Here is a 15,703-nt window from a genome sequence, read left to right on the forward strand (position 1 = left end):
ACCAAGGAGTTACGGAGGGAACGGTCTCTGCGGAACGCAGAAAGGGGAGGGGATGGGAAGATGTGGCCAGTAGTGGGGTCCCGTTGGAGGTGACGGAAATGTTGGAGGATGATTTGTTGGATACGCTGGCTGATGGGGTGGAAGGTGAGAATGAGGGGGATTCTGTCCTTGTAACAAGTGGCACATTGGCCTGTTAAAATTGCCCCTAGTGTGTAGGGAAGGGATGTGAAAGTGGGATAAATTAAGAATTAGTGTGCACAGGTGCTCGGTGGTCAGCATTGACACAGTGGGCCGAACGGCCTGTTTTCATGCTGTATCTCTAACATAAACTAAACTAAAACCTGTCCGTCTCCAACACAGGCCATTCTGACCAATTTTAATTGCTCTGCTTTTGTACATTTTATCAGAATTTATGGAATGCTTGTATAAGAACTGACATCAACATCTTGGCACATGAACAAATTATTTTCATAATTTGTCTAATTTCAGGTAGTTTGGTGCTCAGGAATATTTTAAACAGTTGTGTAGAAGTGAAAGAATGATGGCAATAGTTCAACTTACATGGACGTAACATGAGCAAAGACAATTCATCCAATATATTGTAGAAACAAGGACCTGCAGATGCTGGTTTATCAAGAAAAGACACAAACTGCTGGAGTAACTTAGCAGGTCAGACAGCATCCCTGGAGAACATGGATGGGTGGCGTTTCCGGTCAGGACTCTTCTTCAGACTGATAAAGAGATTTCCAAGATGATGATTTCTTTACACTAGTTTGTTTACAAATTAGTCTTTGGTTAACAGGTGATGAGATTCAGGGACAGATTACAGTCTGGTGAAATGTATTTGTAATCAGGAAGGGCAAAAGGGGAGAGATAGATTTATTTTCCACCTGCATGTTCTATAACTGCAGAGTAATGGAGAGTCATAGCAGTGATCCAATGGTCTTGAATTTGCTTGCGAGTCCCTGATTTCCAATATGACTGAGCTTGTCCAATGTTTTTCAAATAATTAATTGAACTCAAGAGGCTTCCTGACTGTCTGGTTTGGTATTGCAGACAATTTTACCCATCTAGCCATATGTGATGCTTCAAAAATAGTTTCCCGGTGAAATCTTGGTTTCCCAAAACTCCAGTAATTTCTTCAGTAAAACATCCATTTGCATTAAAACCTGTGCAGGTTTACGTGTTTATTAGTTGATCTCCAGCAGGGGTGATCACAGTAATTCAGAAGATATGCTGTTTTATATGAACAAAAGCAGTAGACTGTGTAATGCAAAAAATGTATTATTTGATGCGGAGGTGCAGCTGTATGCAACTGACCTCTCTGTGTAGCTGTAGGATCTCATTGCAAAAGATTGATATTTCTCAAGGGTTTGTTTGATTTTCATATCTTAGCACACTTGCCCTGATTATTTAAAAATAGCTGAAGGATTAGCAGGCTGATGAACAATTCATCTCGGCACTGTGGTACAGCTCATAGAGCTACTGCCTTATAGCGGCAGAAACCTGGATTCCATCCTGACCTTGGGTGCTATCTTTGTGGAGTTTGCCTGCTCTCACTGTGACCACGTGGATTTCGAGTGGGTGCTCCGGTTTTCTCCCACATTCCAAAGAGGTGCAGGGCTTGAAGGTTAATTGGCCTCTGTAAATTGCCTCTCGTGTGTAGGGAGTGAAGTTGGTGTGGATGGGCGATCGAAGGTCAGCATGGACCTGGTGGGCCAAAGGGGCCTGTTACCATGCTGCATTTCTGCACTAATCTAAACTAAACCTCCTGCGACGGGCACCAGCAAAAAAGCACACATACCATGCACATACTCAAGAATCCTGCTGGATAGGAGGGCACGGTGGCACAGTGTTAGAGTTGCTGCCTTACATCGCCAGAGAACCGGGTTCGATCCTGACTACAATGCTATCTGTAGGGAGTATGTACGTTCTCCCCGTGACCATGTGGGTTTCTCCGGGTGCTCCGGTTTCCTCCCACACTCCAAAGATGTACACGTTTGTAGGCTGATTAGTTTGGTAAAATTGTAAATTGTCCCTAGTGTGTGTGTAGAGGATCGCTGGTTGGCATGGACTCGGTGGGCAGAAGGGTCTGTTTCCTCGCTGTATTTCTAAACTAGGCTAATTAACCTTGAATTCAGAACCGGGGCATTGCTCGAGACAGTCTTGGGTCGTTGAGACAGTTTATTGTGGGTGGATTCTAAAACTTCTGACATAGACTGGAATGCTACCACAAAGCCAAAGCCTCGCTCATTAATTAGAAAATCGTGCTTTTTATCGACAACAGCAATAAATTATTGGCAATCTGTTTTTATAGCCTACATTTCTATCTGCAGTAAAGTTATTACATTTAAAATATGATGGATCCAAAATGCTTGCTTACTCTGTCATAATACTCTCTTGTGTGAAATAATAATTGTTTCTCTCTCGTAGTTAGATTGAAAAATGTATGAATAAATGGTGAATTAGTGAGATGAGCGACGGAATTCAGTCTGTAAAACCAAAGACCTGGTTTTACTGAAGAATGATTTGCATTCAGAGTTTGTGTATGTTTACATTTAGCCTGCTTAATTCATCTATGGATTTATTTCAGGATTAAAAACATTATTTAATTGTGGTTTGGGATAAATGCTTTTGGTTTGCCATTAATGTACAGAAATATTGCAATATCTAGCACGAATCTAGTTGGCAATTGCTACTTCTCTAACTGGTAATTTTTAGAAAATAAAATATTTAGAGATTCTGGCTAAGTTAAGTTGTGACTTGCTTCATTTTGACATCAAACATGTAAAAATAGTTTTAAGAACTCCTTAAAACAGCACTACATGATATCTACGAACACTTAGATAATTTTGCACGAACACTTTTGTAAAAACGTTTTTGATTTTGTTCATTGATGTGATTATGTGGCAAATCCTCATTAACATTAAAGAAGATGTGCATTGTTCAACTTTCAATGCAGAAAATTATACTTGCATTGTAATCAAGTGAAAAGGTCTGAGTTGGTATTTGGAAAGACGTGTTCTTGGGTACCCTTAATAGAGTCATAGAGTCGTGCAGCGTGGGAACAGGCCCTTCGGCCCAACTTGCCCACGCCGACCAATATGCCCCATCGACACTAATCCCACCTGCCTGCTTTTGGGCCATATCCCTCTAAACGTACCCAATCCATGTACCTGCGAAAATGTTTCTTAAACTTTGCGATAGTACCTGCCTCAACTATCTCCTCCGGCTGCTTGTTCCATGCACACCCCATCTTCACATTGTATTCCATTTATTAAAATGAGGGTGAATAGTTTATCAATAGTGGAAATGTTGATACATAATAAGCATTGAGGGTTATAGTGCACATACATGCTGTAGTTACAAAGCAATTTTGCTTGATCTAATTGAATAAATGACTGCTATATTTCGGATTTGTGGCATTTGCAGGTTTTTTAAAACATTTCAGACTTAGGAGATTGTTTACCTGTTCCGACGTTCCTATGCATCAGATATGCATTTAAGGGTGGCAATGTCACACAGCTGGTAGAGCTGCTGCCTCACAGCACCAGAGACCTCAGTTCGATCCTGACCGGGTGCTGTGGCTGTGAAGTTTGTACGTACTGCCTGTGACTGCATGGGTTTCTTCCAGGTGCTGCAGTTGCCTCCCACATAACCAAAGGCATGCAGATTTGTAGGTTAATTGGCCTCTGTAAATTGTCTGTAGTGTGCAGGGAGTGGATGAAAAAGTGTCGTTATATAGAATGAGTGTGAGTGTGTGAACGATGGTCAATGTGGACGGTGGGCTGAAGGGCCTGTTTCTATGCTGAATCTCTAAACTAAAGTGAATATGCTTGGTAAAGGAACTTAAGGTTTTGCTATTGAAAAGCCAAGAAGGCTGATGGCCTTGTTCTGTGCTATAATTTTGATTCCATTTATATCTAATATAGCTGTTAACATTTGTAGTCAGGTGGTGGTGTCTTAGTTGTTCTAAATTTATTCACCAGATGGTCATGGTGGAATTGGTGTTTTTAAACTAAATTGGAGAATTGAGACAAACTTAAGTATATAATGTGTAAAATAATACTCTGTAAGAAGTCTCTTGTCAACTTGTCAGTTGGATTATTGCAGTTCATAGATAAAGACACCTTTTCCACAAAAGCAGACGATTGAAAGACTTAGAAGGGTACTTTTAATGCACCTGTTTTCATTTGAGCCTTTAAAATTTGCCTTCGTCTTGATCTTGATAGTGTCAAGATAATGAAAAGTTGACTATGAAAAGATTTCCAGCATTTCGTGTCTGGAAGCTATTTTTGCATGATGAACTATACAGATGAACAAGAAGGGCTGAGAAAGCAAGTAGCTTAAGAAGAATGTGTCGCTTTCAGCACCCCATGTTTCAGTTTGTCTACGTGTCAACGGAGCCTTTTTGTTTCAACGTAAATTCCAGCATCCCTGAAGGAAATAAATTGTTGGACATATTGAAATAGGTTACATTTTTTTTTTTTTTCTAGTTACAAATGAGATTCACATTGTAAGTAGTAAGGCTGTACAGTAATGGTAATATACACTACACTCTGTTTCTTCCTAGCCCTTGACCAAGTGATGCATTTAATGATTGTGTTTAAAGATGGTAAGGATTGGCATTTAGTTTACTTAACTGTAGACATGCAGTGTGGAAACAGGCCCTTCGGCCCACCGAGTCCATGCAGACCAGCAATCACCCCATACACAAGCACAAAACTACACTTTAGGGATAATTTACAATTAACAGAGCCCATTAACCTACAAACCTGTAACACTTTGTAGTGTGGGAGGAAACTGGAACACCCGGGGAAAACTCACAGGGAGAACGTACAAACTCTGTACAGACATTACCCGTAGTCAGGATCGAACCCGGGTGTTTGGTGTTGCGAGGCAACAACTCTACCGCTGCTTCACTCTGCCGCTCATTCATGCACTCATTCCACCAAAGACCACATTGTTTGAGATTAATAGTTTAGACAAGAGTTGCATGTTCCTATGTACTACTTAGTAATGGAACCTTAGATTTAGCCGGACTCTACTGTGTGATATCGCTTGAGATGGTTTAACATTTATATTTGGCATGAGAGATAGGTATGACTAAATTTTACTATAAATATGTGAACGCAGAACTATGCCAATATATGATAGCAAATGTATGATAATTTTTTGGAGGTTTTATTTAAGGACAGAAAAAAGTACTGCAAGTAGCAGGTGAGGCAACATGGAGAGAGAGAGAGAGGGACATTGATGATTTCTCATGTAGTACAATTTTGTCAATTGTAAGATGTCAGTGTTGGCTCGGTGTCAGCACTCTTGTGGATTTGTCCCACCAAAAACCCGTGTGATGTAAACTAGGCAGAAATGTCATCATCCCACTTTTGGATTGGGAAGGGAGTCAACTTTGCCTCCTCTCTTTCCTTGCCCTTTTCCCTCTCCCTCGCAATTCTGGCACTGTAACTCAGTAGAATATTGGACGAAATGCTCCCTTTGCTGCAGCTGCAGAAAACTTAATGTTGTCAAAGTATTTGCCTTAACGATCACTAAAAACAATTTACTCTCAAGTCTAATGACCAGTAAGATGCAACATGTTCTTAAAATGCTTTTCAGGAGTACAACATTTCACCAGAGTAAGCTAGGGAAGTATTAGCACAGATGAAGGAAGGGTTACATTTCATTTAGTTGTTTTGGATTGCAGACATCACTGGGAAGGCCAGTGCTTATTGGGGATATCTAATTGCCCAAGAGAAGATGGTGTGAAATTGCAGTTTTGAACTGCTGCTGTCCCTTTTGTGTAGTTCTGTACATAATGCTGATGAATAGGGTACTTGAGGATTTAGAATCAGCTGTAAGGGTCAAGAGTATTGATTTATCATTGGCTTTGGATAGGAACTGGAACAATAACATTTTAACTTGCTGCAGTTTTACAGGCACATTAGATGCAACAAAAACAACAATAAATATTCAATAAATTATCAGTTATTCTAAGTATACTAGACCATGATAGCACAAAAACTAAAGTATAAACAGTAACCATAGTAGTGCAAAGTCTGTAGGGAGTCGGTGCTAAGCTATGGTTGTTAGTAGAGTTGTGCAAAGTGGTTAAAGAACTTAATGGATAATGCAAAGAAGCTGCTCTTGAACCTGGAGATAACCATTCTCAAGCCCCTGTTGCTTCTTTCCAATGGTCATAGTGAGAAGAGAGCGTGGCCAAGGCGTGTGGGTCTTTGGTGATATCAGCTGCCGTCTTGAAGCAATGTTTCCTAAAGATCACAGCCTGGTGAGGAGGTCAGAATCCGTGATGGACTGGGCAATGTCCATCACTTTTGCAGTCTCCTTCATTCTTGAGCATTTGAATTACAGTACCAGGCTGTGATGCAACCAGTCGGTATGTGCTCCCGCACAAACCTGCAGACGTATGATAGAGTATTTACCAACATGCCAAATCTCCTCAAGCCTCTGCAGAAGTAGTGTTGTTTGTGAGCTTTCTATGTGATTGCATCTGAATGCTGAGCCCTTCTGAGCAAATCTTTGGAGATCGGCACGTCCAGGAACTTGAACTCTCTACACTGCTGCTCCACAAATGAAGACAGGTACCGGGCTCCCTTGGCATTCCCTTCCTGAAACCTTAAAACCTGACAGAGTCAGAGACCCCGGTTTGATTGTGACCTTGGGTGCTATCTGTACAAATTTTGCATGTTCTCCCTGTGACCACGTAGGTTTTCTCTGGGTGTTCCGGTTTCCTCCCACATTCCAAAGACTTGCAGGTTGATTAGCGTCTATAAATTGTCCTTAGTGTGTAGGATAGAAGTAGTGTATGGGTTATCGCTGGTCGCGCTGACTTGGTGGGCTGACGGGCCTGTTTCCTCGCTGTTTCTCTAAACTGTCGACAATCAACTCCTCGGTCTTACTGACATTCAGATCAAGATAGCTGTTCAACCAGATTATCGATCTATCTCCTGTACTCTGATTCTTCATTGTTTACTATTCATCCAATAGTATCATCTGCTATTTTAAGGATTGCATTGGAGCTTTGGTTGTCTACACTGTCACGGGTATGGAGAGAATAAGCAGATGACTGGATGCGCAGTCCTGAGATTCCCCTGCGTTGATGGTGAGTTGGGAGGTGGTGCTGTTGTGAATTTATACTGATTGCAGTTTGCCGATGAGAAAGTCAAGGATCCAATTGCATGGGGAGGAGCAGAGACCCAGTTCCTGGAGTTTAATGATGAGTATGGAAGGGATGATTTCTTCAGATGCACCATAGAAAGCATCCTCATCAGATGTATGACAGGCTGGTATGGCGATGCTCTGCCCTATCCTACACCACAAGAAATTGCAGAGTGGTGAAAACAGCTTCTTTCCCACTGTTTTCAGACTTTTGAATGGACAATTCATATGCAGGGTATGAATAGCCAAACTTGTAATCTACCTCCTTCTGGCTCTTATACATTTTTATGTCTTCACTTTCTCTTTAGCTATATCACGAAATCCTACACTTTATTTTCTGTTTTGCATCAAGGACTTCCTGACCAACCGCCCCCAGACCGTCAAAATAGGTCCTCACCTCTCCTCCACCATTACACTGAGCACCGGCTCACCACAGGGCTGTGTGTTGAGCCCCATCCTTTACTCCCTCTACACTCACGACTGCGCCCCCACCCATCCCACCAACACCATCCTCAAGTTTGCGGATGACACGACTGTGGTTGGACTCATCTCAGGAGGAGATGAGACAGCCTACAGGGATGAAATCCAAAGGCTGGCAGCATGGTGTTCAGTGAACAATCTTGTCCTGAACACCTCCAAAACAAAGGAACTGATAATAGACTTCAGGAAAACCAGGGCAAAACACGACCCACTCTACATCAATGGGGTCTGTGTGGAAAGGGTACCCGCTTTCAGGTTCCTGGGTACGCACATCGCAGAGGATCTTACATGGTCTACCAACACCATCACCACAGTGAAGAAGGCACAGCAGAGACTCCACTTCCTGAGGATCCTCAGGAAGACCAACCTGCAGGAGAAGCTCATGATGTCCTTCTATCGCTGCTCCATCGAGAGTGTGCTGGCATACTGTATAACCACATGGTATGCCAGCTGCTCAGAAAAGGACAGGAAGGCCCTTCAGAGGGTCATCACGACGGCCCAGAAGATCATCGGCTGCTCACTGCCCTCCCTGGAGCACCTGTTCAGCCTACGCTGCCTCAGTAGAGCAGGCAAAATAATAAAAGATCCATCCCACCCCGGCCACCGTCTGTTTGTTCATCTGCCCTCTGGTCGACGTTTCAGGTCGATCAAATCCCGAACAAACAGACTTAAGAACAGTTTTTACCCCAGGGCCATACGAGAACTGAACACTACTTTCTGCACTAGGCAACACTGTTAAAACCTTTGTACTTAATATAATTGTATTTATTTGTTTGTGCATTTATTCCATATATGTTTTTACGCACCGTCAGGATTGGCTATTTTTTAATTTTGTTGTACTCGTTGCAATGACAATAAATGAATATTATTATTATTATTATTATTATTATTATTATTATTACCTGCAATTTCTTGTTGCATCCTGGTACGCGTGACAAGTGTAAACCAATACCGATAATAGTATATGCACTATGATGATGGTACATACTACTGCCACAGTCCAACAGTGGTGAAGAGAATGATGACATCAATCCAATGACTTGTTTTGTGCTGGAAGACTACACGAGTGTTGATGGAGTTGCACATATTCAGTCAAAACTATGCCTGATGGTGGATATTCTTTGGGTGTATCAGGAGGAGAATTGCTCACAACACAAAGTGCTGGAGTAACTCAGCATGTCAGGCAGCATCCCTGGAGCGAATGGATTGGTGATGTTTCAGGTCAGAACACTTCTTCAGACTGGAGAAGGGTCCCAATCTGAAACATCAGCTATACATTCCCTTCACAAATGCTGCCTGACCTGCTGAGTTACTCCATCACTTTGTCTCCAGCATCTGCAGTTGCTTGTGTCTCTGGTAAAATACTCATCCCTGAATACCTACGATCCGAGAATGACATTCAATTATTTAAGAAAGAAGGGATTTTTTCCTCCAATCTTTCTAGAATCCATAAAGTTTGGAAGCTCACTAATAATCCATGCTGCTATACCGATAGCCACTTGTAAAAACACTTGAACGCAGGCCATCAGGCAGAGGGGCCTTATAGTGTGTGCCCAATAGTTTTTCTCAAGTGTTCTTAATTGGATTTAGTTCCTCGGTCTTTATTGCTCCCAGGTTATGTTCTGTTTTTGGTATGCTTTTATTGCTTTTTGGTGTGAAGACAAATACAACATATTTATTTAATATTTCTGCCATTTCTTTATTCCTCATTATTACTTTCCCTTTCTTCCCACAGACCTTTGTTGATTTTTCTGCTCTCTTCCATTTTATGTTCTGGCCAGAGTCCTTGTAATCCACGTATATTTCTTGACAGTTTTTTACTCTTGCATTCTATTTTCTCTGATTTGCTTTTTTGAGTCGACATTTACTGGTTTCTTTAATTCTCTAAATTCTTAGTTCTACGATAATTCTTTATGACTTAAGCATTTTCTTTCAATCCAATGCTGCACTTAACTACTTCAGTCGGTCATGGATGGATCACTTTTCCCATGGAGTTTTTATTTCTCAATGGAATACTCATTCGATGAGAATTCTGAAATGTTTCTTTAAACGTCTGCTACTGTTTATTTACGGTCATAACTTTCATACTTAAAGGAATCTAAGGGAAAGTAAATGAATTTTATGGGCACAGCAGCTTGATGGATTTAACATATCAATGTTTTTTTTAATTATCCATAATAGCTGGGTTTGGATTGAATGGGAAGTTAAAATGTAAAAGGTTTGCAATCAGGAATCCGCCCTTCTCCAAATCCGAGAGATACAAAATGCTGGAGTATCTCAGCGGGTCAGGCAGCATCTCTGCAGAAAAAGGATAGTTTCGGGTTGGGACCCTTCTTCAGACTCACTTCTAATTTTAATAGAAGTAGCCAACCATTCTGCTTGTCTTGAGAAGGCACAAAGCGCTGGAGTAGTACAGCGGGTCAGGCAGCATCTCAGGAGAACATGGATAGGTGATGTGTCAGGCTGGGACCCTTCATTAGATTTATTAGACTGATACTCCAGTACTTTATGACTTCTTTTGTAAACCAGCATTTACAGTTCCTTGTTTCTACATTTCTTTTCTTGAGGTTGCCAGGCTTTAAATGCTTTAAAGGGAATGGCATGCGGGATTCTATTTTATGCCATTTTGATATCAGAAAGAAGGAGGCAAGAGTGGGCAGGTAGATGAGGTAAATACTTTACACTGCACTGTTTGGAGCTAATGCGTTGCCTTTGGGTCCTTAGAATCAACAGATAAGCAACCCCTCATCTCTCGTGGTCATCGCATGACTGCCTTTAATGCTTCTGAACCCGAGCTGTTTTGACTCTTCTCTGACATGCCCATTGATCCTCCCACAATTACTGACACCTTTGTGATCACCTCTGCCCTACCTGCCAGCTGTAATCAATCTGTCCCTGTGTTGCCACACACACTACCCTAAAATGCCAAGGTAGATAGTAGCTCGTTATGGATCCTTTGTAGTTTGACAGATAGACATGCTAAAAATATATCTGATTTGCCTGTCAGAATAACAGATTCTGAGGCATCATAGTTGAAAAAGGGTGGTCTTCTATAGCGGAAACGTACATGTTACACCTGAAAGCTGTTCAAAAAAAAAATCATTTTTGTTTTTTAATATATAAATGAGAAAATCAGACAGGCAGTCAGGCATTTGCTGCAAAATACCATACAGGAATATAACCTTTGTTTGCATCTTCCCTAATCAACCACTTCATCTTCTTTGCAATTTTTCACAGTAATAAATGTCCAAACTGTTGCATTTTTTGATTGGAAGAGCATTTTAGCAGACAATTCCTTCAAATTGTTTGTGGGTACGTAACGTTGTTGCTGATCTATGCAAGTTACAAGTGCTTATTGATATCCAATGTTTCTATATTTTCTATTATAATTTTTAAATTATAGACATTCCTAGTCTTCTCTAGAAACGGATGCAATAGAAAGAAAGAATCCTCATAGTCAACGTTTGCTCAGATCCAGAGACTTTCAATTGAAATTTAGTCATGTGAATTTGTGAGAAAGGAATTCAGTAAATCTGGTAAATTGTGAGTTGGCATCAGAAAAATAGCAGTGAAAGCTGAATCAATGTCAAATTCCAACTGTTTCACTCATATCCTTTAAAGAAAGGAATCTAGCCCCATGCTGGTCTGACTTGCATCTGGAGTTCTGATAAAATATACGTTTTGCAGAGTGGTAGAAAAAATCTAACTTTAACTTGATATTGGAGACATAGTTTACATAATCCCATAATTTAGAATCTTTAACAAGTCAAAAATATCTATAAATTAATTGAAACACAAGAAATGACAAATGCTGGAATTACTCAGCAGAAAAAGCAGCATCTAGGAGGACAAAAATAGCTGACATTTCAGCTTGACGATCTTTCATCGGCCTCTGTCGTTTTTGGAGTTCTGAAGAAAGGTCATTGATCTGAAATGGCAAGTCTTTCTCCCTGCCCCAGTATTTCCACCATCTTCTTTTCATTTATTATTGTTTGGGATTTGATGTGAATGATTGAGAAGGAAAGGGTTTATGATGAGGTAGATTAATAATGTCTGAAGAAGGGTCTCGACCCGAAACGTCACCCATTCCTTCTCTCCAGAGAAGCTGCCTGTCCTGCTGAGTTACTCCAGCTTTTTGTGTCTATCTTCGGTTTAAACCAGCATCTTAGAGTTCCTTCTTACACAGATTAATATTGATGAATTTACTTAACCTAGTAACAGCAATAAATGACCTCTATAAGCAAGAACTACTGTGCAATTATACACTGTTTTATCTGATGAAAGCTCCCAATCTAAAACATCACCTATCCATGTTCTCCAGAGATGTTGCTTGACCTGCTGATTTACTTCAGCAGATTGTGTCTTTTTTTATAAACCAGCATTTGCAGTTCCTTGTGTCTCTCTTGCTTTATCACATCCAAGTAAAGTGAATGCACTATCAGTTTGCCCACTGAAGTTAGACTTGGGTTAGTACCTCATATTGAAGGCAATTATGCTTTCTTTATTTACTCAGTCGAAGTTTGAGTTGAAATTATATGATGGGTCTGGACTTGAGCCAAAGTCTTTTAACTGTGAAATTGGTAGTCTCAGCAATTCTCCTACTATCACCTTCTGTGACTTGGTACCCATTTTTTATTGATTAGTCCCATGGAGATCGTGCCAACTATCAAGCATCCATTTATAATAATCCTGTTTTAAGCTCCCCCATTCCCATAAACCTTTCCTGTATAGAACATGGAACAGTATAGCACAAGAAAAGGCCCTTTGCCCTACAATGTCCGTGCCGAACATGAAGCCAAGACCATCCTTTATCACATAATCCATATTCTTCCATTCCCTGCATATCCATGCGCCTATCCAAAAGCCTCTGAAATGTCACCATCATATCTGCCTCAACCACCTCCCCTGGCATCGCATTCGAGGGGAATGCCAGAAGAAGCAGCAAACCGGAAGACTTGGAAAAATTTAGAATTCAACAAAGGGGTTAATTAAGAGGGGGAAAATAGAGCATGAAAGAAAGCTTGCAAAGAATATAAAAACTGACTGTAAAAGCTTCTTTAGATATGTGAGGAGGAAAAGATTAGTGAAGACAAATATAGGTCCCTTGCAGTCAGATACAGGTGAATTTATAATGAGAAACAAGGAAATGGCAGACTAGTTAAACAAGTACTTTGTTTGTGTCTTCCTTAGTGAAGACTGAACCAATCACCCAGAAATACTTGGGGACCGAGGATCCAGCGTGAAGGAGGAACTGAAGGAAATTCACATTAGTCATGAAATAGTGTTGGGTAAACTGTTGGGGCTGAAGGCAGATCATTTTGTAATATTCTACAGACTCTGGACCAGTTCATGTGGACTGGAAGATAGCTAATGTAACCCCACTTTTTAAGAAAGGAGGGAGAGAGAAAACGTAATTATAGACCAGTTAGCCTGATGTCGGTAGTGGGGAAGATGCTTGAGTCGATTATTAAAGATATAATAGCAGCGCATTTGAAAGGCAGTGACGAAGTCAGCGTGGATTTTTGAAGGGAAAAGCATGCTTGACTAATCCTGGAATTTTTTGAAGATGAAACAAGTAGATTGGATAAGGGAAAGCCAGTGGATGTGGTGTACCTGGACTTTCAGAAAGCCTTTGATAAGGTCCCACAAAGGAGATTAGTGGGCAAAATTAGAGCATATGGTATTGGGGGTAGGGTACTGACATGGATAGAGAACTGGTTGGCAGACAGGAAGCAAAGATTAGAAATTAACGGGTCCTTTTCATAATAGCGGGCAGTGACTCTTGGGGTGCCGCAAGGCTCGGTGCTGGGGCCCCAGTTGTTTACAATATATATCAACAATTTAGACGAAGGAATTAAATGTAACATCTCCAAGTTTGCGGATGACACAAAGCTGGGTGGCAGTGTAAGATGCGAGGCAGATGCTATGAGGCTGCAGGGTGATTTGGATAGATTGGGTGAGTGGGAAAATGCATGGCAGATGCAGTATAATGTGGATAAATGTGAGGTTATCCACTTTGATGGCAAAAAAAAGAAGGCAGATTATTATCTGAACGGTGTCAGATTAGGAAAAGGGGAGGTGCAACGAGACCTGGGTGTCCTTGTACATCAGTCACTGAAAGTAAGCATGCAGGTACAGAAGGCAATGAAGAAAGCAAATGGCATGTTGGCCTTTATAACAAGAGGAGTTGAGTAAGGTCCTACCGCAGTTGTTCCCTGCTGAGGGCCCTGATGAGACCGCACCTGGAGTATTGTGTGCAGTTTTGGTTTCCTAATTTGAGGAAGGACATTCTTGCTGTTGAGGGAGTGCAGCATAGGTTCACCAGGTTAATTCTTGGGATGAGAGAACTAACATATGATGAAAGAATGGATTGACTGGGCTTATATTCACTCGAATTTAGAAGGATGAGAGGGAATCTTATGGAAACATAAAATTCTTGAGTTATTGGACAGGCTAGATGCAGGAACAATGTTCATGATGTTGGGGGAGTCCAGAACCAGGGGTCACAGTTTAAGAATAAAGGGTAGGCCATTTCAGACTGAGATGAGGAAAACAAAATTCACACCAAAAGAGTTGTGAATCTGTAGAATTCTCTGCCACAGAAGGCAGTGAAGGCCTTTTTAATGGAATCAAGGGATTTGAGGAAAAAGCAGGAACAGGATACTGATTCTGAATGATCAGCCATGATCATATTGAATGGCGGTACGGGCTTGAAGGCCCGAATGGCCTACACATGCACCTACTTTCTATGTTTTTATGAGTTCTAATCCCGCCATAGTGTCATTGAGTCAGATAGCATGGAAATGGTTCCTTTGGCCCACTGGGATCATGCCAGCCAACAAGTACCCATTTACACTAATCCTGTTTTATTCTCCCTACATTCTCATAAACTTCTCCCAGATTCTACCACTCACCTGCACACTTACGCTAAATTACGGTTGCCAATTAACCTAACAAGTTGCACATTTTGTGGGAGGAAATTGGAGCACCCAGAGGAAACCCATGTGGTCACAGGGAGAACGTACAATCTCCACACAGACAGCACTGGAGGTTAGGATTGAACCAGGTCACTGGAGCTGTGTGTCTGCAGCTCACTAGCTGTACCACCCCAGTGGTTGTGGAATTTAAATTCAGTAAATTAAATACCCTGGCATAAATCCAGAAACAAGAGAGTCTCAGCGATCATGAAACTACGAGATTACCGAAATAAACCACATCTGGATCACAGGGAACGTGAGAAGAGAGTCCACAAGCTGGTTAATACTCAAATGCTCCCTGAAATGCTCCAACAAATCATATTTTTGTATGTTAAAAAAAAGTTGTTACCAAGGTTATGGTAGCGCAGTGTTTTAGTTACTGGACAAACATCCAGGGACATTACTACAGAGACATGATATTAATTATAATTTCACCACAACAGTCAGGGCAGTTAAAATCAAATACTTAAAGAAATCCAGATTAAAAAATCTGGCATCTACATGGGTAACTGTGAGCCTCCTATTTCACTCAGGTCCTGATGAGAAGGAAATCTGCCATCCAGTGGTGGCGTGGCCTATGAATTAGTTGCGTATAATAAATGCTGGCATTACGAGTGACATCAACGTCTCACAGTCATAGAGTCATACAGAGTGGAAACAGGCCCTTTGGCCCAACATGTCCACAGCGGCCAACATGTTCCATCTATACGAGATTCATTTGCCTGCCTTTGCCCCTTATCCCTCTTAACCTACCCTATCCATGTACCTGTCTAAATGTCTCTTAAACATTGCGATATTACCTGCCTCAACTGCCTCCCCTGGAAGCTCGTTCCTTACGCCTACCACCCTTTGTGTGAAAAAGTTACCCCTTAGATTCCTAGTAAATCTTTCCCCCCTCACCTTAAACATATGTCCTCTGGTTCTCGTTTCCCCTACTCTGGGTAAGAGACTCTGTGCGTCTACCCCTTCTATGCCTCTCATGATTTTGTACACCTGTAAGATCCAATGAATGCAATGAACCTGTTGATAGGGTGGTGAATCTGTGGAATTCAATGCCATAGAAGGTTGTG

At 41.3% G+C, this 15,703-nt stretch overlaps 1 protein-coding gene across 6 annotated transcripts in view; it reads left to right on the top strand.

Moving 5' to 3' along the window:
• vps13b (vacuolar protein sorting 13 homolog B) overlaps positions 1-15,703 on the top strand; it is a 752,723-nt gene that overhangs the window by 178,818 nt on the left and 558,202 nt on the right. The gene's annotated exons all lie outside the window — the stretch shown is intronic.

Source organism: Rhinoraja longicauda, chromosome 4, assembly GCF_053455715.1.
Source record: "Rhinoraja longicauda isolate Sanriku21f chromosome 4, sRhiLon1.1, whole genome shotgun sequence".
In the NCBI taxonomy this organism is placed as follows: Eukaryota; Metazoa; Chordata; class Chondrichthyes; order Rajiformes; family Arhynchobatidae; genus Rhinoraja; species Rhinoraja longicauda.